This window comes from Aulonocara stuartgranti (assembly GCF_965226115.1).
Source record: "Aulonocara stuartgranti genome assembly, chromosome: 2".
Lineage (NCBI taxonomy): Eukaryota > Metazoa > Chordata > Actinopteri > Cichliformes > Cichlidae > Aulonocara > Aulonocara stuartgranti.
The window spans coordinates 23,779,900-23,803,884 of record NC_138940.1 but is presented as its reverse complement, the minus strand read 5'-3'; the positions used below and the strand labels follow the sequence as shown (position 1 = coordinate 23,803,884).

Sequence of the window (23,985 nt, the reverse complement as noted above, 5' to 3'; positions counted from 1 at the left end):
CTGACATGGAGAGGAAATTAGACTGTTACACACTGTCACACACAATTTTGGCCAAGTTCCAGTGAAAGAATTAGGAAATTAGAAAAAAAAGAACTTCTGTAAGTAAAATTATAGAACTCAGAACTGACTTGGACACTACATTTATTGTGTCGGTTGGCCACTTCGATTAGAAATATTCAAATTAGCCACACTTTTTTTCTTCCTCTTGCTTTTTCTTACATGTAATTAGCCGTTCTGAAAGGTGATAACACTCAAATGCAGAACCTTTTGAGAGAATGGGTCAAATTATCCCCCATAGAGTGGATATTAAAATTCTGCACAGCATTACTGAAGCTTTTTATTTTAAAAGCACTGTGAAAACTTCACTCACCTCCCTCAAAAAAGGGGTGCATCACTTAATTACTGACATAGAGCCAATTTGCGTCGAGCATGTCTCTCAGCAGATAATGATAATCATTATAATTGCTTGAAGCGTTTGTTTCATGCAGCAAAAGCAATAATGTTCAGATCTTCTTTAATAAAGGCTTTGGCTCAGCACTTGGCTTCCTCCAAGCTGTTATACAGTGACTGGACGTGCATAATCATTAGTGAAATTGAAATGCAGGGGTAAATACATGGCTGTGTCTGTCCTCTCCTCTGTACTAGCTGTCTCTTTTTCTTGGTCCCCGGGTACAGCGCCAGAGACTGATCAAAGACTGGGTCTGATTCACTCTGAATGATCAAGGAGTAGAGACAGGGAGCTCTGTGATTACTGAACATTGACATTGCATCAATTTCAATCATTCTACAATACGTGGCTGTCACACACAGGGTGTATTATGCACTGTGTCTGATCACCTGGGATCCAGTGGTACAGGCTTTTATTGATCATAAGGGAAATTCTTGCATTTTTCATGAGGGAGAAGAAATTTTTTGATCAAAAGTGCCACTGGCTCAAATCCACTGATTGCCGGGAAGATTAGGGTTTGAAAAGTGAAAAAGGCATGCTCGTTTGCTCACTCACAACAGCTTCAGCCACAGTGGTTTGTTGGGGTTTTTTTGCTCAAAGTTTTGTGATACCACAATAAGACTGGCATATGTGTGTATCGGGTTACATTTAGCTTTTCTGAAACTCATTAGGTAGAGCTTTAGACACTTGTTCTGTAAGATACAAGTATAAGATAGCACACCAGGAGATAAACATCTCACATGTCTAACAAAAAGAACCGAAACTAAACAGTTATTTTTGAAAGAGCTGTGTAATTGTAAACAGACAGACCCTCTGAATAACTCTTTCAAGCCAACAACAACACAGTAGGGTAGTTTAGGGTTAAGGTTAGGATTGTTTGTCTTGTATACTTACTTACATTTTGATTAGATAAAAATATGGGAAGGTTTTGGGTTTTTCCTTTTTTGCCATTCCGTAGTTTCACAAATGCAAAGAAAAGAAAAAAAGAAGTACATTAAAATGCTTGGTTACTAGTGTAACCCTGGTTCTCTGTTATCAGCATGCTATGAATGGCAGTTTTTTTTTCTTTAAGTGGTTTATTTATTCAATTTATTTATTTATGAAAGCGTAAATAAACCTACAGAAAAATTAACTGGTGGACTATAGAAAGCATGTCCTCCACCCCCTGGAAACATGGGATTACAGAGCCTGTAGAAAAAGTATAAAATGAGTCTAAGTTTGACATCGAAAAGACGTCCATTACGACCACACTTGAACTTCAAATAGCTTGTACACTAAGGTTCAGTAGACGTCGAAAAAAAGATGTTGTCTGGCATTACAAAACAACCCCTTGAGTGGACTAAAACTGAAAATCCAAAAATGACACATAAAAGACATCAATCCAACGTCACTTTGAGTTACTTTGTTCAGTATGAATGGCCATATGAGAGGTTTTTATCAGCAGGAAAAGCTGTAAAACTTATGAAATTACATTGAAAAGTCCAAAATTTCTCCTTGTACTTGTTTGTGGTGAGCTGCAGATCAAACAAGTTAAGAATTATAAATTGCCTCAAGCGCACATTCAGGCCTGTGAGGCTCATTTAGACACTCAGACACTGAGCCATGGGTTTGTGGTTCATGCAGATATTTCTGCATCTCTGCCATTCAGAGACACTTTGTATACAATTTATGTAATAGTCATTACTGAACTGTAAATTTAGTCTTTTTCAAGGAAGCAAGTTTTCATAAAAGTCTTATTTTTATGCATTTACTACTACTATGGAGAACACACATGAGGTTTAAGACCTTGACAGGTTTGAAACCTTTTGTCCTCCACAACGGAAAATACCTGAGAATATAAATGGGTATCACTTTAGCCAGCTGCTAATTTTATACATGCACTCAGCTTTGCAGTTTCCAATATCATTCAGATGCAGCCATACTGTTTATTTTATGTTGTCACTCATTTCTTTACTTTTCCTGACACTTTTGCATTTAAATGCAAAGCTCCCTTTCTCTCTTTGTATTTGGCTTGTACCGCTGCACTTGCTTTCTGAGGAACATCTGCGTAGCATCCTTCGGTATGATCCCAGTCTGTCTTTGCATGTGATTGGCTGCATAGTGTGCCCATCAAAATAAAGTCCCACCCCTGCCTGCAAGGATCCTCAGCAGGGTTGAAGATCTGGCTACCACATACCAACAGGCCATTAATAATTGATCTATGAAATTATCTCACGGGCCAGATACAATTGCATTCCAGACTGGATGTGGCCCTTGGGCCATAAGTTTGACACCCCTGGAGTACACTTATTGAAATAAGTAAAAAAGCATCAAAATTATAGTGCAATGGAGAACAAAACAAACAAACAAAAAACTGTATGGACTGAAGGGATCCAGAGGACATGTTTATGGATTTTGTTTTTTCTTAGCATTTGTCCACTAGCAATATCACCCTTGACTCCACCTCAGTGTCTCCACATGCCTCTAATTGCATGTCTGGCCGAGGCCTGCTTCTCCATTCTTGTCCCAATCCATCTATTACTCTGTTTCTTCCTCTGTGCATACAAAGCTCTCATAAAAGAGGTTAACCTATCAGAGGTCTATTTGTAGTAAAGCAAATGACTGGAGTTCAATTACTGTCGCTTTTGTGAGTGTGGATGGCAACATGTTTCAAGTGTGGGGTGCTGTGAGGATGACCCTATATGAGTTGGATAGCATGCTTAGCACCCATATAGACAAAGAATATATAAATGATATGTGCTATAAAGTGAATGCTTGTTATGCATGATTTCCTGTATAATTGTGACTTTTAAGAAAATCTGCAAATAATGTTGGTCTCTAAAAGCGCAAGCATATATAAAAATATACAAATAATACAACCTAGCTACAACTCCAGTAATTAACCAGTCAAAGAAAAGTCTGCTGTAAATAATACGATGATAATAACATCACAACTGACTCTAATTAACTATCAAAACTAACCACAATAACAAAGACCGATAGGATTATACAAAAATCATTTTATAAGCATTCTGAAAAAATGCACTGATCAATTAAAAATGTTCAGTGTTTCATGCTTAGAGTAGACAAAATTTATTTAAAGAGACCCCGCTCCATATTCATAGCTTTGCATGATTTCAAGTTCAACATAATGCTTATTTTTTATATACTGAGCCTTGATCTATTTTAGCTTCCTTGTTCCTCACTTTAAGCCATCTTTCTTCTGATTGGCTGCCTGTTGCAAACAAAACACTTGAACAAAAGGTGCGTAGGGATTCTGTGCTCACAGCCAGACCTGTGTACCTCGAATCAGCATATACATCTCTACCAAAAGTGGAAAAAATGTCTGAAATAACATGTGTAAAACAAGTGTTGGTCAAGTTACTTGAAAAAAATAATCAGTAACTAATTACTGATTACTTCCCCAAAAGGTACTTTACTGATCACTTATTTTCAAAAGTAATTAATTACTTAGTTACTTTTTAAAAACACGATTTAAAACCTGAATAGGTAATAAAGCAATAGATATTTCAGCCCAATTCTACTTTTTCTGCATAATCCATCATAAAAGATGTAATCAAATGGAAAAGTCTCTTTTTGGAACTTGTTTTATTAGTTTTAATCTTAGTTTTGCATCAAGCAAAAATTAAATTATGCAACAACCACACATTTACATGGTAATGGGCCCTTTAAACTCCGAGGGGCTGTAACTTTGGTTTCTTTTGGTCAATTTGCATGATTGACACCTCTTTTTAATCGTTTTAGCCAATAGAATCAAAGTAACGATGCCCGTTCACGACACTTCAACCAATCAGACGTTGCAATGCCACAATCCACGTGGGCCCAAATTTTCTGCATGTGGCGTCTGTCCAGTCACGTGCCTGTAGGTGGGTCTAAAATGGACGTTGTTGACGGAAAATGGTTCTGATGCGGCTAGGTAGGCGTGGTAACTTCTGATAACCAAGTTGCTACCAGCTACCGGTGAAAATATCGGAGGAAATCTAGACAGTAAGCCAATCTCTGTCTTAGCGCATTTGCGCCGCTATGTGTTTTTGTGATCTTCTTTTGCGGCGCATACAGTGAATTTTGGTCTGATTGTGGTGAAACTTGGTGTGTGGAGTCAGTGATAGCTCTGGAAGCTAACCAGCCTATCTTTAACAGGTGTTCTGGGAATCCATCCTACCTGACAAACTATCCCACCTGTTGTTTCTATGCATGCGCATGTGAATTTCCGGTTCGGTTTTGTTTGTTTAGCGGTCTTCGGCGCATTTACGTAACTGCTCGTTTAATCACGGCTTGTTTTCTGTGTGTTTGGTGGTTGTAGAAATGGTTTATTACGGTGGGCCCTAGAGACAAAGCACGTACAAACTCCAAAACACTTGCAAACTCCAAAACACATGCAAATTCCAAAACACATGCAAATTCCAAAACACATGCAAATTCCAAAACACATGCAAACTCCAAAACACTTGCAAACTAAAGAACACATGCAAACTCCAAAACACGTACAAACTCCAAAACACTTGCAAAATCCAAAACACTTGCAAACTAAAAAACACATGCAAATTCCAAAACACGTACAAACTCCAAAACACTTGCAAAACCCAAAACACTTGCAAACTAAAAAACACATGCAAATTCCAAAACACGTACAAATTCCAAAACACTTGCAAAACCCAAAACACTTGCAAACTAAAAAACACATGCAAATTCCAAAACACATGCAAATTCCAAAACACGTACAAATTCCAAAACACGTACAAATTCCAAAACACTTGCAAAATCCAAAACACGTACAAATTCCAAAACACGTACAAATTCCAAAACACTTGCAAAATCCAAAACACTTGCAAATTCAAAAACACATGCAAATTCCAAAACACAACGGAAGTGCTCCAGGACGCTAGGGGCAGTGTTGAGCTCGATTTGCAAAATAAACGGCAAGTTTGTCTGTATGGGACGGTCTAGTCTCCGTTGCGCTTCCCAGGTTGCCTAGCAACCATGATACTAACCGCTGGAAACGTGTCATACAACTTGGTTTGACAGAAATGAGGGAGAACATATTTTGTTCATTTGTTTGTTTGTTTCTACAAGAGCTTTGTGTGATTTGATAAGTATCTGAGGCTGAGACCACAGGACAGTAAAACATGATTTTTGGGCTTCATTTCTGTACTGAACAGTTATTTCAAGATTAATTAGTAAATAAGAATTAGCTGATGTTGTTCATGAGACTAAAGTCATATCACTTTGGTAATGTAAATATAATATGGCCAATATTATAGTTATTATATTAATCATTATTAGCTATTACAGCAGTGAACATGAACTCTGTGTCAAATACTGAGCTTCAGTACAGATTCAAATTGCAGTTATTTATATGTCTTATCACCTTAAATCTTCACTCAAAGACAAGTATCTTTGACAGTGCATATATAGGTGTATCATATATAAGAGACAAATGTTGTTCCTTCAGTATGTTGGCATTACTAAATTTGGCTCATTGCTTACATATATTTATAAAAAGAAAATGTACGAGCTGTGATAACTGTTTCTGATAAAATGAAGAGTAGACTGATATATGAAATATTCCTTTATTGGGTGAGAAAATCAGACCATGTCATAACTGCTTTAAGTCATACAGAATAGATATCAGAGCCTTAAACAGGCTGGCTTCTCCTAAATGGGTCAAACTGAGCAGAAAGTCTACAAACACATAACATCCTTATAGAATATGATGTAACATTATAGATCAACTTACCTCAGAATATATAAAGCATATAAACAATTACAGCAATATGATGCAACAAACACAGCAGTGCTACTGATCCAAAATACTCAAAGCTTCATAGAACTGGAACAAACATTTATTTTTAGGTCCATTCTGCTGCTGATACATACTTTAGGTTTCTGAATATTACACTTGTTGCTGCCTTTCATAGTGTGTAACTTGAAGGCCCTGAGTACTTTCTCCCACACTGAAAACACTGGAATGATAAAATTATTTGAACATTACCTAATAAGACTGATTCAGGACAGACAATTAGTTATTTTAAACTTTTCTAGCAGTCCTTCACAAACAGGGAACAGTCTGTCTATTCTCTCCATCTGTCAGCTGCTGCTGGCTCTTCCTCCTCCTCTTCCTCACACACTGCTGAGTTTGTCCTGGTGGATCATCAGGGGTGCAAAGCCTCACAGATGATGTGCAGCAGTGTGTCCCTCAGTCTGTCCTCACTCTGGACACTTGCAGTTGTCACACATGGAAATCAAATGTGTGATAAGCTGCAGGATTCAAACACAAGTGTGACTTATAAACACATGTTCATACTTTTATTCCACAATCAGAGAGAAAGAAACAGAGAGCGAGTGCAGGACAGACAGACAGGTGAAAGTCTCAGGTGTATACACTGCTACAAAACAGCACAAAAGAAGGAGGATTTAGTGTTTGTGTTATTACGAAACAAGAGGAGTTCCCAGATGGTGCAGTGGACACATGTGTGACTCCTGTGATTAAAGCATCTTTCTTTCAGCTTAATGAGTGAACCGTCAGCTCGTTCAAACACACGTTAAAGTCCGTTTGGCTCGACACCACCGAACAGAGGCAGCAATATAACATAGCTAACATTAAAGTGCAGTGAATCCTGCTTGTGCCGTGATATTCAGGACTGCAAACCGAGCAGCATCACTGACTTTCAGCTTGTTGTGTTTGTGGATATATGACTGACTTTAATTATCCACAAAATCATCACAATCTCTGTAAGATTAAGGTCGACTATATATATATATATATATATTTTTAAAAGTAAAGGCTTTAAAACCAAGTTAATTCTGAAAGTACAGACATCACTAATGTCACATAACTTTCCCGACATGTGGCCAACAATAATGGTTTAATGGTTCTTCATTAAAAAAATATTTGCGCATAAATAAGTGACATAATATTCAGTACTTACTTCTGAAAGTTTACTCTTCCTCCGCTCCGCTTCCACCGTTTTTTTTCGGCAAAATTATCCACACCACCACCGCACTATGAAGTCTGGGATATGTTGGGCCATGAAGGCTACACCGACCCATCCTTAAAATTCAGGGAAATTATGGACGCATTTGAGGGCCGCATTTCGAGCAGCCTTTGAATTGGGAAAGCCTTCTCTTGTCGCTGTGACGTAATCGGCCTTAAAATGCGGCCTTTAAGGCTGCAAACCCCAAATCCGGTCATTGGTACTTCCTGGCTTATGTAGTTACTAGGTAACAAAAGCTCAACACTGCCCCTAGCGTCCTGGAGCACTTCCGTTGTGTTTTGGAATTTGCAAGTGTTTTTTAGTTTGTACGTGTTTTGGATTTTGCATGTGTTTTTTAGTTTGCAAGTGTTTTGGAGTTTGCATGTGTTTTGGAGTTTGCATGTGTTTTTTAGTTTGCAAGTGTTTTGGATTTTGCAAGTGTTTTGGAGTTTGTACGTGTTTTGGAGTTTGCATGTGTTTTTTTAGTTTGCAAGTGTTTTTTAGTTTGCAAGTGTTTTGGAGTTTGTACGTGTTTTGGAGTTTGCATGTGTTTTGGAGTTTGCAAGTGTTTTGAAGTTTGTACGTGCTTTGTCTCTAGGGGCCACCGTAGTTTATACGACATTTTAGCAGAGATTCAGAGGTTTCTGTGGATACCACACATGTCTGGACTTATATTTCTCACCCCGTTTTATAACCTATTTAACGTTATCTCATCCTTAAGTGGTTAAAAAAGAAGAAGAAGAAAGCATATTAGGTCTCCTTTTTAAACCCAAAGTGGGAACAAAAGCTAAGAAAAAACATCGAGGTTGTGTAATGTTCTACAAGCCTCTGTTTTCATATGTCCTATGTTTGATATGCTAAGTTAAGCTAATCAATCTCTATGCTAACAGCTAGCTGAAAAACAGTAAGTTTGTTGGGGGGAGATGTAAAAGTACACTAAAAACTCCTAGCCTAGCTGCCACCCTCTGAAGAGAACCATGCTTGATATTTTATGTTATGCCACATTTACATAATTCATACAAAAACCCTTGTAAAAACAAGAAGTGGTTTTGTAGCAGACAATTTCTTGGCTGGTAGTCTCTTGTTTTTAATTTTATGCTAAGCTGAGCTAAATGGTACTGGGTGGGTGCAGTTATATGAGTGCTGTGATTATTTATATCTATTCTCGGTGAGACAGCAAATGAACAAAAAAAAGAGAAATAGATTTAAATACAATGAGTTGCTTAGAAACAACAGACTAGCATGGCTATTTTTGGGGACGTGTCAGTGGTGTAATTATCCTTGCTTGACATCCTCCAAGAAATAAGAATATATTTTTAGTCAAACAGAGGGGTTGATGTGCATAAGCATATCTTTTTGCAACCGGTGAAATGGATTCAGTTGTCCCAGTGTGGTTGTTTCATAGTATGAGCATCTAAACACCCCTGCAACAGAGACATGAAGTGTCTTATTTCAACAGGGAAAGTGGTTCTCCTGAGGTAACTGAGGCGTTTTGTTTTGGTTGCGGTTTAGCAGTTTACTGTGTTCTACAGGTGTCATGAATAAAACATTCAGACGTGTTCGAAGAGGCGCCTTGGATTGAGGGTCAGCCGTCCAACAGCCGCAGGAGAATAGAGGAGCACCCCATCAGGAGAAGTGCGCCAAATCGCTGCCGTTTGATGGAAAAAGCTGCAGGGGCAAGATAGGGAGAGATTGGGTGCAGATTTGAAGTCCCCCGATGCATATCTGCTAGAGGGTAATACCCATTGTGGATTACATCAATATTGGAGCTAAACATGTAATCGTACACTAAGGCCACACTCCGGATCCACGTGGATGACCTACAGTCCCATCAGAACAAATTGCTTTAGCGGGAAAGGAGCTTCTTGGAATAATTCATAGGGTAAGCTGATGAGCATCAGAAAACATTTGAATTTAATCTCAACACACATGACGCGGGGTGACATTTTTCAAACACAGCAGTGATTGTGCTTCTAAAAGCTTTCCCTGGGATGGCATAAAGCCACACAGGATCAAGACAATGCGGTGTAAAAACAGCACTCTGTGGAACTCTTATATGCCATGACAAGCTTAATCACTAAACCTGAGAATCAACAGAGTCTATTTAGAGCTCTCATCTTAGGCATGAAGTAAGCCAAATGGATTCAAGATACAATCCTGTAACTTTCGCTGTCACTTAATTGGAAAACTACTCCTTTGATTAACTCTGTCTTTCCCCCCCTTTCTCTGTGTCCCTCAGGGATGTAAAGGGGGGGGCATAAGACATGATTGACAGCTTATAGTTTATCAACAGCTGCCCAAGGCTTTTTTGTACCATAGCAGATGTTCTCCTAAGGATTAAATCTGCCTTTAGAACATGATAACTCAGTGTAATATTAGATCTCTCAATCAGTGCACTTTTCTGTGTAAAAGAACACTGTTAGCTAAAAGTACATTTCTTTCAGTTGCTATTGCTTGGAATATTTGCTAAGTTAGATGGCTGGAAGATAGGAACTATTCAACATAGTGTATACAGTGGGGCAAAAAAAGTATTTAGTCAGCCACCGATTGTGCAAGTTCCCCCACCTAAAATGATGACAGAGGTCAGTAATTTGCACCAGAGGTACACTTCAACTGTGAGAGACAGAATGTGAAAAAAAAAATCCATGAATCCACATGGTAGGATTTGTAAAGAATTTATTCGTAAATCAGGGTGGAAAATAAGTATTTGGTCAATAACAAAAATACAACTCAATACTTTGTAACATAACCTTTGTTGGCAATAACAGAGGTCAAACGTTTACTATAGGTCTCTACCAGGTTTGCACACACAGTAGCTGGTATTTTGGCCCATTCCTCCATGCAGATCTTCTCGAGAGCAGTGATGTTTTGGGGCTGTCGCCGAGCAACACGGACTTTCAACTCCCGCCACAGGTTTTCTATGGGGTTGAGGTCTGGAGACTGGCTAGGCCACTCCAGGACTTTCAAATGCTTCTTACGGAGCCACTCCTTTGTTGCCCGGGCGGTGTGTTTTGGATCATTGTCATGTTGGAAGACCCAGCCTCGTTTCATCTTCAAAGTTCTCACTGATGGAAGGAGGTTTTGGCTCAAAATCTCACGATACATGGCCCCATTCATTCTGTCCTTAACACGGATCAGTCGTCCTGTCCCCTTGGCAGAAAAACAGCCCCATAGCATGATGTTTCCACCCCCATGCTTCACAGTAGGTATGGTGTTCTTGGGATGCAAGTCAGTATTCTTCTTCCTCCAAACACGACGAGTTGAGTTTATACCAAAAAGTTCTACTTTGGTTTCATCTGACCACATGACATTCTCCCAATCCTCTGCTGTATCATCCATGTGCTCTCTGGCAAACTTCAGACGGGCCTGGACATGCACTGGCTTCAGCAGCGGAACACGTCTGGCACTGCGGGATTTGATTCCCTGCCGTTGTAGTGTGTTACTGATGGTGACCTTTGTTACTTTGGTCCCAGCTCTCTGCAGGTCATTCACCAGGTCCCCCCGTGTGGTTCTGGGATCTTTGCTCACCGTTCTCATGATCATTTTGACCCCACGGGATGAGATCTTGCGTGGAGCCCCAGATCGAGGGAGATTATCAGTGGTCTTGTATGTCTTCCATTTTCTGATGATTGCTCCCACAGTTGATTTTTTCACACCAAGCTGCTTGCCTATTGTAGATTCACTCTTCCCAGTCTGGTGCAGGTCTACAATACTTTTCCTGGTGTCCTTCGAAAGCTCTTTGGTCTTGGTCATGGCGGAGTTTGGAGTCTGACTGTTTGAGGCTGTGGACAGGTGTCTTTTATACAGATGATGAGTTCAAACAGGTGTCATTCATACAGGTAACGAGTGGGGGGACAGAAAAGCTTCTTACAGAAGACGTTACAGGTCTGTGAGAGCCAGAGATTTTCCTTGTTTGAGGTGACCAAATACTTATTTTCCACCCTAATTTACGAATAAATTCTTTACAAATCCTACCATGTGAATTCATGGATTTTTTTTTCACATTCTGTCTCTCACAGTTGAAGTGTACCTCTGGTGCAAATTACTGACCTCTGTCATCATTTTAAGTGGGGGAACTTGCACAATCGGTGGCTGACTAAATACTTTTTTGCCCCACTGTAGGTGCTGTTCACCTCTAACCGTGTCACCTTCTAGTAGGGGCAGTCAGACAGCTTTTGCAGAATCTCTGCAGGAGGTATGGATACCTTGACATGCACACCCCACATTCTCTGCCTTGCATTCTCTTCCTATTCTCTAAAAATATTTATGGTGTTCCTTAACCAGAAGGTGATCCTGCCACTACTGTCAAAATAATTATATTCAAGGGAGAGTCAATTCTAAGACTAGATATGCTTATGGTTAAAAATAAATCTAAATGCCCAAATCTAACCCTCAGGGCTTAGCAGAAAAACCGCAGCAGCTTTGGTGCTCTATGTGGGTCTACACAAGAGGCGCTCAGGCAGTGCATTGAGTTTTAGGTCACCTGTGTTTTGGAAGCACTCAGAGCCTGGCACACAATTACTGTGCACTGTGTAAAATGCAGGAAAATAGACTTGAAATTCAAAGGCTACGCTTCAACTCATGCATATATCACAGGTAAAAAGCAAGCCTCTGCGACAGCTGGATTGAATATCTGAGACGGACTACTTAAAAAACATGCCTGAAACACTTCTGTGTAGCAAGTCCAGCATGTCAGCGAAGCAGCAGTAGTTCCAACATCAAGACAAAGACAGGTACGAGTTTTGCCTACAAAGGTGCTGTAATGACTGAGGCAATTTTGCCAGTGCAATTTAAATGCATAATGGTAAACCATATCGAGTTGCAATGGCATATATGAATGTTTCAGAGGGGTAAGTTGTATTACTGGATTAATATTATTTATTCAGTGTACCACAAATAATTTGAAGGGACCTTTCAGTGGTTTATTATTCCAATTTCAAGCTGGAAGCAAAGGTGGTTAACTTTTAATGTAACCAGGATTAATAGGATTAACTAACGCATAATCAGCGTATAGTTGCAGGAAAAAGTTTGTGAACCTGTTGGAAATTTTTCTGCATTGGCTCACATTTATACAGAGGCCCTATAGAGAAAGAGAACCAAACGCAACTCACAAAGCAAAGAAACTATTAGATTTACTTATCGAGGGACATGACACATTTTTCCATAAAATATCTGAGGAAGTCTGAGGAATACCAGTATGCCCTGTCCATGTAGATATATAGAAACATTTCAGAGTATAGAAATGTTCCTGGCAACAACCCTCTTTGATGTTTGCATTTTGATAGTTTACAATAAATTCTATTTATTTGAGTTACCTTCTTATGTGGACTTCCACCTTTGAGCTAGTTCGTGACAAATAGGGGCTCATCCAGGATATTAAAAAAAAAAAAAAAAATCAAGGAATTAAATTTTGGAATTCACCATTGTGACAAAGATGCTTGAGAGCTCTGCAAAAGATGTTGTTTTGTTTGTACTGGGTATTTTAATAACTTTAGTTGAGTTAATTTTTGTTAGTGTTGGAGGAAGGCAGCACCAGTCGCTATTTTGTTTGGCTTTCAAACCAAAGAATTAAATTTTAAGATTTTACATGTTGTTTTGGGTTAAATATAGCCATATTTCAACTTCCATGAGCCATGCATCTCTTTAGTGGTTGATCATATATAGGCAAGTTTGTGGCTGAAGACAATGTCTTGGGAGCATTTCCCTGGTTTACAGATGGTTCCCAGTTTTTGGTGCCAGTGGAATCAGTGCGTAAGTACCCAGCACACGTATCTGTCCAAAGACTAGGGTTGAGATTAATTTTGAATGCACTGGCAAGAACTAGGGAGCTTGGAATTTCTGGCTGTTACTGCAACACTGCATTTGTTCTGGTACATGTGTTTCTGGGTTTGCCGTATAATTTAAAGACAAAATATATGGCCAATAAAGTGGTCCCTTGTTTATCGCGGGAGTTACATTCTACAAATAACCCACAATAGGGGAAACTTTATTTTTTAGATAGATGTTTTAAGGCTGTAGAACCCCTCACTACACACTTTATACACTGTTTTCAGACAGGCATGAACGTTTTCAAAGTTCAAACCTTCATAGAAAAACAAGTCCAGTATTATAGAATGAAACCCTGTTTTCAGGGTATAATATAATATAAGGGTATAATCCAAAAAATACGGTAACTTCTACCTTCTTTTAGCATGTCCAGATGTCCAACTTTTTGTGCGATGGTTAGCATCTTCCTCTGCCTTTTTGGGTGCTTTTGGCGGTGCAAAATGTTTCATCGACATTGTTGTGTTTATTGGGGAGAAACTTACAAATATACAGTACAGCACTTCAGCATCAAACCGCTAGCGATCAAAGATTTATGTATATTTGACAAGGTGAACACATTCTGTACTGTACAGGAGACATGGCACGGAGGAGATTGATTGAAAGTGGTTTACAGCCAATCAGGATGCAGAACACAGAACTGCGTTATAGCGAGGGACCACTGTGTATCCAAAATGCTTATGATATTTGGTTAACATGGCTCAGTATGGTATAACTAATAAGTCTATGAAGATTAAGTGACCTTAATGTTAAATGGTGTTGTGATATCTGTAACTTAGAAGCTTGGCCTGGTAGTTTTGGTGTACACCACTAATTGTGCTTTGAGTTGGTTTAAGCTTTTTCGTTGCTTGGTTAACTGTTGGTGTCTTGGGAAGTTTGGGCTTGTCAGAGAGCCTTTGTTTGGAGGAGCCTTTGGCTATGCTAATTTGGCTCGTGCTCAGACTTCAATTCCAGTTTTTTGTTTAGTTGCTGGAACTTTAGCAGCTTCAATTCATTTAGCTCCACTCCACCTGGCATCAGCCCTCTTTGATGTTTGCATTTTGTTAGTTTATTTGCAGTAAATTATTTCTAGTGGATCAAAGTAAGTGACTCCCTTCTTCTCACCAACCTTGAGCCAATTCTCGGCACAGGGTAGCAATATAACACAATATGTCTGTGAAGGTTCTCAGTCATCCAGGTCATCGTAGTCAAAGGAGCTTGCAAAGAAAAGCGTCTGGACTTCTTTAAGTTGCTTGAAGACGTTTCACCTCTCATCCAAGAAGCTTCTTCAGTTCTAAGGTCAAATGGTGGAGAGTCCCAGATATAAACCTAGTGGGAGTGACCCCCCACAGAGGGACAAAAGAAGCCATCTATGTCCACTGTGAGCGACCATCTTTGAACAGAGGCGGGGGTTTACGACACCAACTCTCTGCCATCTATAATCCAGTTTTGAGATCCCTTCCCAGACGCCTTAACACCCACTCACATCCTGGGCCATCTGACCTCAGGAATTCGCATGATAAGGTGGGGCCAGGTTTCACAATGAACACACCCGAAACTCTGGCTGATTGGGATCCACACCCAGTTTCCCACCTTGGCTCAGGCGATTAGAGGATCATCAGGGGGTCCTTTTGTCCCTCTGTGGGGGGTCACTCCCACTAGGTTTATATCTGGGACTCTCCACCATTTGACCTTAGAACTGAAGAAGCTTCTCGGATGAGAGGTGAAACGTCTTCAAGCAACTTAAAGAAGTCCAGACGCTTTTCTTTGCAAGCTCCTTTGACAATATAACACAATATTAGTCACTAGTCAGTAAATCCTGCTGAGATAACTTGTTTGATATAGAAAAGCTATAGGGAAAACACTATTCTTCATCTAACCAGAATGTATTCAGCACTGTACAGCTGGCGATGATGAGTCACAAGCAGAGACTTTGAGTTTCAGTCTCACTGTCTTAAACTGATAATATCCCAGAGATAAAACCAAGAAGGTGGACCATGTGGAGAAAATGTAAATGTATTGTCTTGGTATTCTGTAGCAGTTTTAAGGTAGGCGGAAGTCAAGTCAACTTCAGATAATTTCACATTATGATTAATTTTATGTTAATATTACAGTCATTTAAATGCCAAAATGTAAAATACTCACAGGAGAAAAACCGAATACATTTTTGCCTCGGGTACTGTGCTGTATTTTGCAGCAACAGCAGAAAATCACACCTCTAACTTTTTAATCACCCCCTTGAGAAGCACAGTTGACCTGTGCAGTGATGTCTGCCTCTCTGAGCATGACTTCCCCAGGCCAACCTCGGGTCATCCTCTCCGCCCTGCACCCCAGAGATCTTCTTCTCAATGAGGCCCGGAGTGCTGATGGAGTCTAGAGGTGTGACCCATGAAGTGGTCTAGCCTTCCTCTCTTCAGAAACAGAGCACCTACTCTTTCTCTAATTTAGTCCTCAGAGCTTTCAGATTCAGGTGTATACAGACACACACGAACACATGCACGCACAACACACATATACGCACGCGTGTGTGCATGCAGTAGGAACTTTCTTCAAATCTTTTTGTGGCATTAAATGAACTATTTTCTTGCAATTTAGATTCAAGATGAATTTGGCAGCTTTTTAAATGTTCCTTTTATTTCCAAAACTCAAATATCTCCATAACTGAAAAGGTTCCCTGTAGTTAGTTGTATAATCATGTCTTATGAATGTAATAGCTGTGTGAACGTGGAGGACGTAGAAGAAGAAAAACAGGCTGTTTTCTCTTAGCATCTTGCTCTTGTCAGTATTCATCTCCTGCAGATGATAATGGGGTTGACTGATGTACAATATGCAGACTCACACTGGTGTTTGTGTGAGTGAACGCGCCCATCTGCAGCTGTGCTCATGCATCGCCATTACGTTTGTATCTGTAGATAAAACCAGACACACGGCTTTGTTTATTCGTGTCATTTCATGCATGTGGCTGTATGTTTACGTACCAGACCGAGCCCATTTGCATCCGCCTTTTAGAATAGAATAGCCTTTATTGTCATTGTACAGAGTGCCACTCCCTTGCTGCAAGATAAATAATAAATATAAATGTAAAATATAAAAAGTACAATAAAATAATCGCAAGTACTCAAACAATAGTAAGTACGATATATACAGGATAGAAAGATTTTACTGCCATTCAAATCATTTATTCACCTCCCGGCCTACAGCGTGGCTTCTGGCCTGCAGCTTTGTTGGTTGCACAGCCTTCCCCAGGCTTCCCCCCGCCATCACTGGCTTTTTAACATGCATGGCACACCGCTGGACTACTGCAGGCACAAAGCACTTCATCACCACAGCCTGCAGAGAGAAGCAGAGACAGACTAGAAGATAGGCTTAGGGTTCAAGAAGTCCCCTATTTGGATGGGATATCCCATAGATTACAAGCTGCATATTTCTTGCCTCAGTTTTAAACATAATTCAAGGGGTTACGGGGTGAAAAGAATGTCCTCGTGTTTTTAGATTGCTTGCAAATTATTCGGCGATGAGGTTAGGAATCCACATTATTTTAATTCAGTCGAACCAGCAGGCGTTTCTGCCCTTAAACTCCAGCCTGAGGGGATATCTTCAGCTAACAGCCTTGTGTAGTGGTTACAGTGCTGAATTCTGTCAGAGGACATCTCCGCTGAGAGAAAATGTTGAGTTGAAACAGAGGGGAGCGCAGGAGGGAGACTGTTTCCTGGTGTCAGCTCTAACTGGGCTGGGAGTATTCGAGCTTCTCTCAGGTACAATGATATCATCCCTGACTGCATGCTGTGGAAAGAAACAGTTGCACCGAGGTGTCAGCTTTAAGTGGGTAGGGGAGTTTTGTCACCCATCAGCTATCAGCATTTCACAGTGACTCCTCACTGAGGTGTTTGTCTGAGCCCTCTGAATGTGGATCCTTTCCTTCCTTCCTTTCTTCCTTTCCTTTTGATTTCTCGTCCTTTAATCTTTATCTACTCTGCTCAGTATTTCCTTTCCTCTCCTCTCTCAGGAGAGTGAATAATCTCTTTCACTATCATGGATAATGGCTGTTCTCTATAACAGTGCTGTCTCTTCAATTCATCAGGTCTGACCTTCAGGATGCATCGTGATCAGAGCCGAAGGTAATGACACCACTCTACTCCCCGGCTCCCGTAGAGGAAAAATACCCACAGTGGTGAAAAGACCATAATCAAATCAAGTTTGCATCTGATGTGATTGTTTGATCTGATCTGATTGTTACTGCGATGATACAGACTGACAAAGTATTGGCTTTTTATTATCATTATTATTAAGAGTTATGCTTCAGTGCTACATACTCTTGAGTCTCTCATTTCATTTTCCCAAAATAATCTTTTCTGAATCTGACGCTAGTCCTTGGGAGAGGTTTGATATTCAACAAAGCGAAGGAAATTGATTTGTCTGGGGTTTGAAACTGTATTTTAAAGGGTTATACAGTGTCCCTGCAGGCACCGGGACATGGGGAGGAAAAAAAAGAAGCGGTGGCCGTGTAGCGGTGCAGGCTGATCTCCATAGAGACTTCTCTATTGTCTGTCTGCACGTCTGTTCTGCTCCCTGCCAAATCGCTGCCAAGACATAGAAGCCCGAGCAGAGTCGCTGCTTCATAAAGGACATTTTCTATCCGCTCCTGGCTCTGGGCTGCTGTTCAACCGTAGGCAGACTGCATCCTGCATGTGTGGGTAGAACAACTCTATATCATCTGTTGGTTTGAATAGACAGCTCTTTGTGGAGCAGCTTAGTGTGTGTTTGTCACAGCCCCAGCCAACACATGTTTGACAGTGATCAAATGTTTGTGGTATGTGTGGAACCTCCTACTCAAAGCAGTGAAGGGCAGCGCCGACAAATCAATAGATATCAGTTTAAAGGGATGAAAATGATGATAAATGGGTTAGGGGGGAATCAATGAGCAATGGCCTCTTGTCTCCTGGCTGCGTGCAACTTTTCTCTCGGGCTGCGCACACAGGTACATTTTAGCATTTCAGCTAAATCCTGATTAGCAGGAGTGCTAATTACACAGACAGGATTATCTGGGTCTGTAAACAGCTGGGATTAACTGTGAGTAACTGAGTAGTTTGTCACTATGTTAGTGCACATGTCCATCTCCAGCCGTGAAGAATAATTTCTTCCCCTAGAATGATCGCTGATGCCTCAGACAGGAGTCTTCTATCTCTGAGTTAATGAAACCATCCTGACACATCATTCTCCCAACACTAACTTTTATCTCCCGTCCTCCTGCAGACTGCAGTAAAATGACCATTATTCTTTCTATGAGCACGTCTGCGTGCGTGTGTTTGTGTGTGTTTATGCCTATGGCCTATGTATGCGTGAACAGCCTTCTCTATTCATCAAAATGTCACCTGTAATGGCTGCTAAATTAACCATGTGTTTCGGGGAGCAAAGCTGGCTTGATAAATCTCTCCGTGGCAGGAGGTGTGTGTGGTCCACTCCCATCCACCTCTACACTGACCTTCCTCTAGTGGGGGGGGGGATCCTCCACTGAGGTTAGTCACAGTTAATCCAACATATCCATAGAAGATTGGACATAAAGTCACCCAACTTTCCAGCATCTAAAATCTGTTTCTGTCTATTCATTCACCGAGAGTTCAACTTTTTTTAAAAAATTAAATTAATGTCTTTGAAGTAACACAAATTAATTCAGCTTTTGACTGTCCAGTTTAAAAAAAAAAGGGTCCTATTCATAGTGATGAATCATGAATAACTTAGCTCATGGTTTTAGTTCTATGTCGCATAACTTTAATGTTTGCTCTAGTCCACCCGAGCAACCTCATTTAAGGCAAAACGTTCAGATAAAAAACCTCAAACAGCAGGTACGCAAAGCAACTTAGTCTGACATGTTGTGGATTTCACTTTTAGCTCCTAAAGAGTTGGATATTTCTCTCAGGAGGTGGTGAAGACCATAGCAAAAGATCAAGGAAACAAACTTAAGTAAGGCTGTGAGCTTTTAATTAACTTCAGTAAACTTATTCTCGCAACTCTTGGCAAGCGTAGATTGCTTTTTTTGTATTTACTTTGGCATTTAGTATTTCAAACTTTGTCCTTCATGACTGATTTCGCTTTTGTGCTTGCAATCCAATTAGATCCGAGAACACTAATCTAAGACACGTGTATGAAAAGATGCATAAAAACTACATTAATCTAACTGTTTTTTATTTTGGAAAAAGAAAAAAAAAATAGATGGTCCAATCAACTGACTTTCAGATTCTGAAAATGAAGCTGAATAAGCTTGAAATGCCAATCAAACATAATTATGCTGTGTTAATAAATATAGGAAAATGTTACAGCAGAAAGTCCTTGCTGGTAGTCAGGCTTTATACACGTCCCTTGTACTGCTGAAATCCTCCACATTAGTCTGATTTGCAAATTGAAATGACACAAAGCATTTCTTCTAACTGTGTCACAGGTTTAAAGAGTAAGAGTCTCTAGTTGCAAAGTAGTACACGCTGCAAGACAGTACAAAAGCTGAGCGAGCATCCATTGATTGCTGTACACTTGGGCCATGCTATGCCTTCTATTTGGTGCCATTTCATGATAGCACCATTGTCAAATTTTCTATGATTCTCTCTGATGGAGAACTTGTTAAATTATCAGAAAATATATTCCTCAAACTGAGATATCACGCTAAAACAATTTTGTCTCCTCGCATGACGTGTCCGTAAATGTCCCTCCTGTTACGAGACAATATCTAATAATAAGTGTTTTGAATGTACAGTCACTTACACATTTGCATTTTCTAAGAGCTAAAATGTCCCCGTCTTTACTTTGCAAATATATTTTAAGAGGGTGTTAATAAACAAGTATCACGCCAACCTCCTTGATAATCTTTTTTGAAGTAGAATTTGCTGAATTCTTTTATTGAATTTATTTATTATGAAATTTTGTTAATTTATTACCTTTATTTAACCACAAAGCTACATACAATACTGATTTCTTTAATTTAGTTAATTTTTTGAAAGCAAAACAAAGAAAAAACAACAGTTAACAGGATGGGGCTGACCTCACACCAGTGAAAGCTTGCCTCACGCTATAATAAACCAGTGGGAACATGCAATTTTGACTTGATTTCACAGCTAGGGCTTAGCAAAAAAAGTTTTAATTTACATTCATTAGATGAAACACCCCTTCTTCAACCTCATTCCCAATCATCCTTATTTCACCCTGTTTAAGAAAATCATAATCCTGCGAAGGTTTAAAAATCTCTAACACCTATTAAATGAAAACAATAACCATAATAATAAGTCACATTAAGCAGTAATAACGATTTTAGGGATTTAATTTATAATCCTTGCTTTTAATAAGACTTTTAATAATTTCTTGCAACAGGACCACCTTACTTGTACTATTACTTTCAATTTAAGCAGACTTTTACATTTTTACACATTGGTGTCTGTGTGTAATAAAATAACATATAAACTTAAATGAAATAAAAATCTTTTATTTTACATTGCTTGTACCACATGAGATGGAAAGTGTTCCAGCACTACAAAACTTTTCCTCCAGCCATAAGGACTCCATGATGTGGTCCTTATGCCTGGATGATGAAATATGAAATAGGAGGAAACATCTTTTTCGCTATTATTACTTTTTAAATTAATCATAACAAGTCTCAAAAGGATTTCCATAAGAGTAATGGGGGACAGGTAATTCAGGGAATTATTTCAAAGACTTAAAAAAAATATGTAAATAGAAAAAAAAATTGGTGCCAAATATTATAAGTAAGGCTGTGCAGCAGTAATAAAAAATGTCAAATCGGTTGAATTTTTTATAACTTCTATAAGTAAATGAACTTGAATGAAGATGTTTGGAGGCATTTAAACCACTTGAGCTAAAGAAAAAATCTGTGATTGTTTTAAAAAAAATTTTTTAAATAAAAACTGTTTTTTATGGTTGGGGGAGGGGTGTTAATTAATAGTGTAAATAAGTAATGGCCCATTTTTATACATATGGACCTGGTGGTGGACTCAAATAGCACTAGATAGTTATTACAGTGTAATAAAGCTGTGGTGTGCAGAAATTAAACAAAAGTGGAAAAACACTAATTTAACCATAAAACATTAAAAATTAAATTAAAAATTGGCAATTTTCTTTAGTTTATCCATAATAATCCAAAATCCCAAGCTATTTCCAAAATATACATCTTACGGTTTCATCGTGGCTCAAGAGTTGGCAGTTTGTCTTGTAATCGGAAGGTTGCTGGTTCAAGCCCCGGCTCCGACAGTCTCGGCCGTTGTGTCCTTGGGCAAGACACTTCACCCGTTGCGTACTGGTGGTGGTCAGAGGGCCCGGTGGCGCCAGTGTCCGGCAGCCTCGCCTCTGTCAGTGCGCCCCAGGGTGGCTGTGGCTACAATGTAGCTTGCCATCACCAGTGTGTGAATGTGTGTGTGTGTGTGTGTGAATGGGTGGATGACTGAATGTAGAGTAAAGCGCTTTGGGGTCCATATGGACTAAGTAAAGCGCTATACAAATACAGGCCATTTACGAATAATATGGGTGAACAATAAGAAACTTACCTAACTACTTTTTGCCCCACGTTGTTATAGATTTTCCAGCACATAACAGCTGAAATTCAAGGTGTTTTGCTCAGTATTTCCCAGCTGAGGAACAGAAATGAAATGCTGAAATGGGAGTCATTAAGCCTTACATTTTTAAGGCTTAATGACTCTTTATCTTTGTAATTGCTGTTTATTTCAGGATAATTGCGAATTTCAGATTTTGCACTGCATGCTTCCCTTTCTAGTAAAACTTAATTTGAACTAAATAAGCAAAAAATAAACTCAAATTCTAACAACTGTTTGAAAACAACTGCTGAAAGTATGACTTACCTTCTGCCAATCTTACTCTGGCCCATGCACTGCCGGGGCTTTTTAGGCTGATGTTGATAGCACTTATTCCGGACGGGATAACCCTGTTCCGACTTTGCCTATTCAGTTCCGAGCTGATGCAAACTCTTTTGGTCTCCTCTGTGTGTTACATCTGTGGCTAATAGCAAGTATTAGCTTTAGTAGGCTTCCATCCTGACCCCTCAATCTACCAAACTAAAGAACCTATAGTCATTTATCTTGTACAATAAACCACAGGAATACCTCTGAAGTGGCAGATGAAAGAAACCCTAAATGACAGATTGCACCGCATTACAGACGCTATGTGGCGAACACCCACCGGTATAAACTAAATCAAAAAGCAGAACAAAATACAATTCAAATTCTGTAATGACAGTGAGGAGGAAGAAAGGATTGAAGGTATCGCACTTTAATGATTTTTGGCACTGCTTCAGAAAAATGGGGAGGATTAAAGAGAAAGAGACATAAAAGTACAGGGCCTGTAACAGAGAGGAGAAACACAACAAAAGGAGTAGTGTCCCGCGGTGCAGATTGATTCCTATCAGCTGGTACATAGACAGTGACCTGCAGGGAGAGCTTATCTTGGCTCATGCTCTGTCTCTCTACATTTTGATCTGACTGCTGCAGGGTGCGGACTGGTTAGGAGGAACAGAAGAAGTGTAGTTAGCTGTGTGAATGGACGGACGGATCCGAATGATGAAGAAATAGTTTTATGAATATACTGATGCGGGAAGAAGGCGATGAATGAAAGTTGGGAAGTAAGGTTGAAGAAATGGAAAGAATATTCCGAGGGGGGCTGACAGATGGAGCGACTGTGTGTGGAGAAAGTCTTGATGGATAGGGGACAGAGTGGGGAACATCCGGGGAGAAGGACGGTTTGACGGGGAAGAGCCTCCCTCTGCAGAATAATCAGGGCATGATCAGCAGATGGGAGGGCAGGGGGAGAGGAACTGAAAGGGACAGCTGGAGAGATGGAGAAGATAATGCAGAGATAGGAAAGAGGAGGGAGAGCTGTAGAACAGAAGCATGGAGACTGGCCAGCATTTAAAAAAAAAAAAAAAAAGGAGAAGATGAAAAAGGCAAAGCACAGAAGCAGAGAAACAAAGCGAGTGGAAGAGCAGACCCTGACAGAGAAGAGGATGATAAAGTGTTCACTTAAACAGGCTAACACGCTCACCGCAGGGTGGAGGGACAGGCAGTCACATATATGCACACGATCAGTCAAATGGACAGAAGATGAGAGGATAAAAGGAAGACGCAGAGCTGGTGCTACTACCAACTCACTGAAACTCATGTGTTTTCCCCTTTGTACGATTGTATGATTACAGCGAGGACTAATACAGCGCAATAAACTTGGAGACGAGCACGTTATGAGGCTATTTTTTCTCATTCTTTATAGTCTACTTGGATTTTCCTTTATATTAATTAGTGAAATCAGTGCTGATTCACTGAACCTGACCTTCCCTCCTAGCTCATTACTCCTTCACAAGTAGATAGAGTTCACCGTCAATTAACCAACTTTTAATGAAGAGAAGGGCTGTTGAGCAAGACCTACAACTGTTCCAGTGCTAATGTAACACGCCACTACCTTTACTGCTTTTAATGACAACCTGCGAAGCTATCATCACACAGGAATATAGTTTGGAGAAGCGAGGAATATTAGTGATGAAGGGCGCTCTTGTCACATTTTCAGGAAAGTATCATGAGAGAAAAAGCTCCGCCTTACAAGCGATAACAAATGTGCGCCCTTATATCTCAAATAGCCACATACTTGCATAATGTTAAATGACTGCTAAATATAGCTTACACTCTGTATTACAAATGCAGTGCTATGATTTTTAAGCACTTTGTGGCCCCATAAAATAGTCTGCTAAAATGCTCATTAATT

At 39.8% G+C, this 23,985-nt stretch overlaps 1 long non-coding RNA gene across 5 annotated transcripts in view; it reads left to right on the top strand.

Moving 5' to 3' along the window:
• Positions 1 to 23,162, top strand: part of LOC309718420 — a 30,164-nt gene extending 7,002 nt beyond the window's left edge. The window contains exons 1-4 of one of the 5 annotated variants that reach the window (XR_014279973.1): positions 4,154 to 4,364; positions 8,955 to 9,304; positions 12,019 to 12,155; positions 17,306 to 23,162. This is a non-coding gene — a long non-coding RNA (uncharacterized lncRNA). Of the gene's footprint in view, positions 1 to 4,153; positions 4,436 to 8,954; positions 9,305 to 12,018; positions 12,156 to 17,305 lie in introns of those variants that run through there. The other 4 variants (XR_014279974.1, XR_014279971.1, XR_014279972.1 and 1 more) reach the window with 4 other exon arrangements.
• Positions 23,163 to 23,985: the final 823 nt, after the last annotated feature.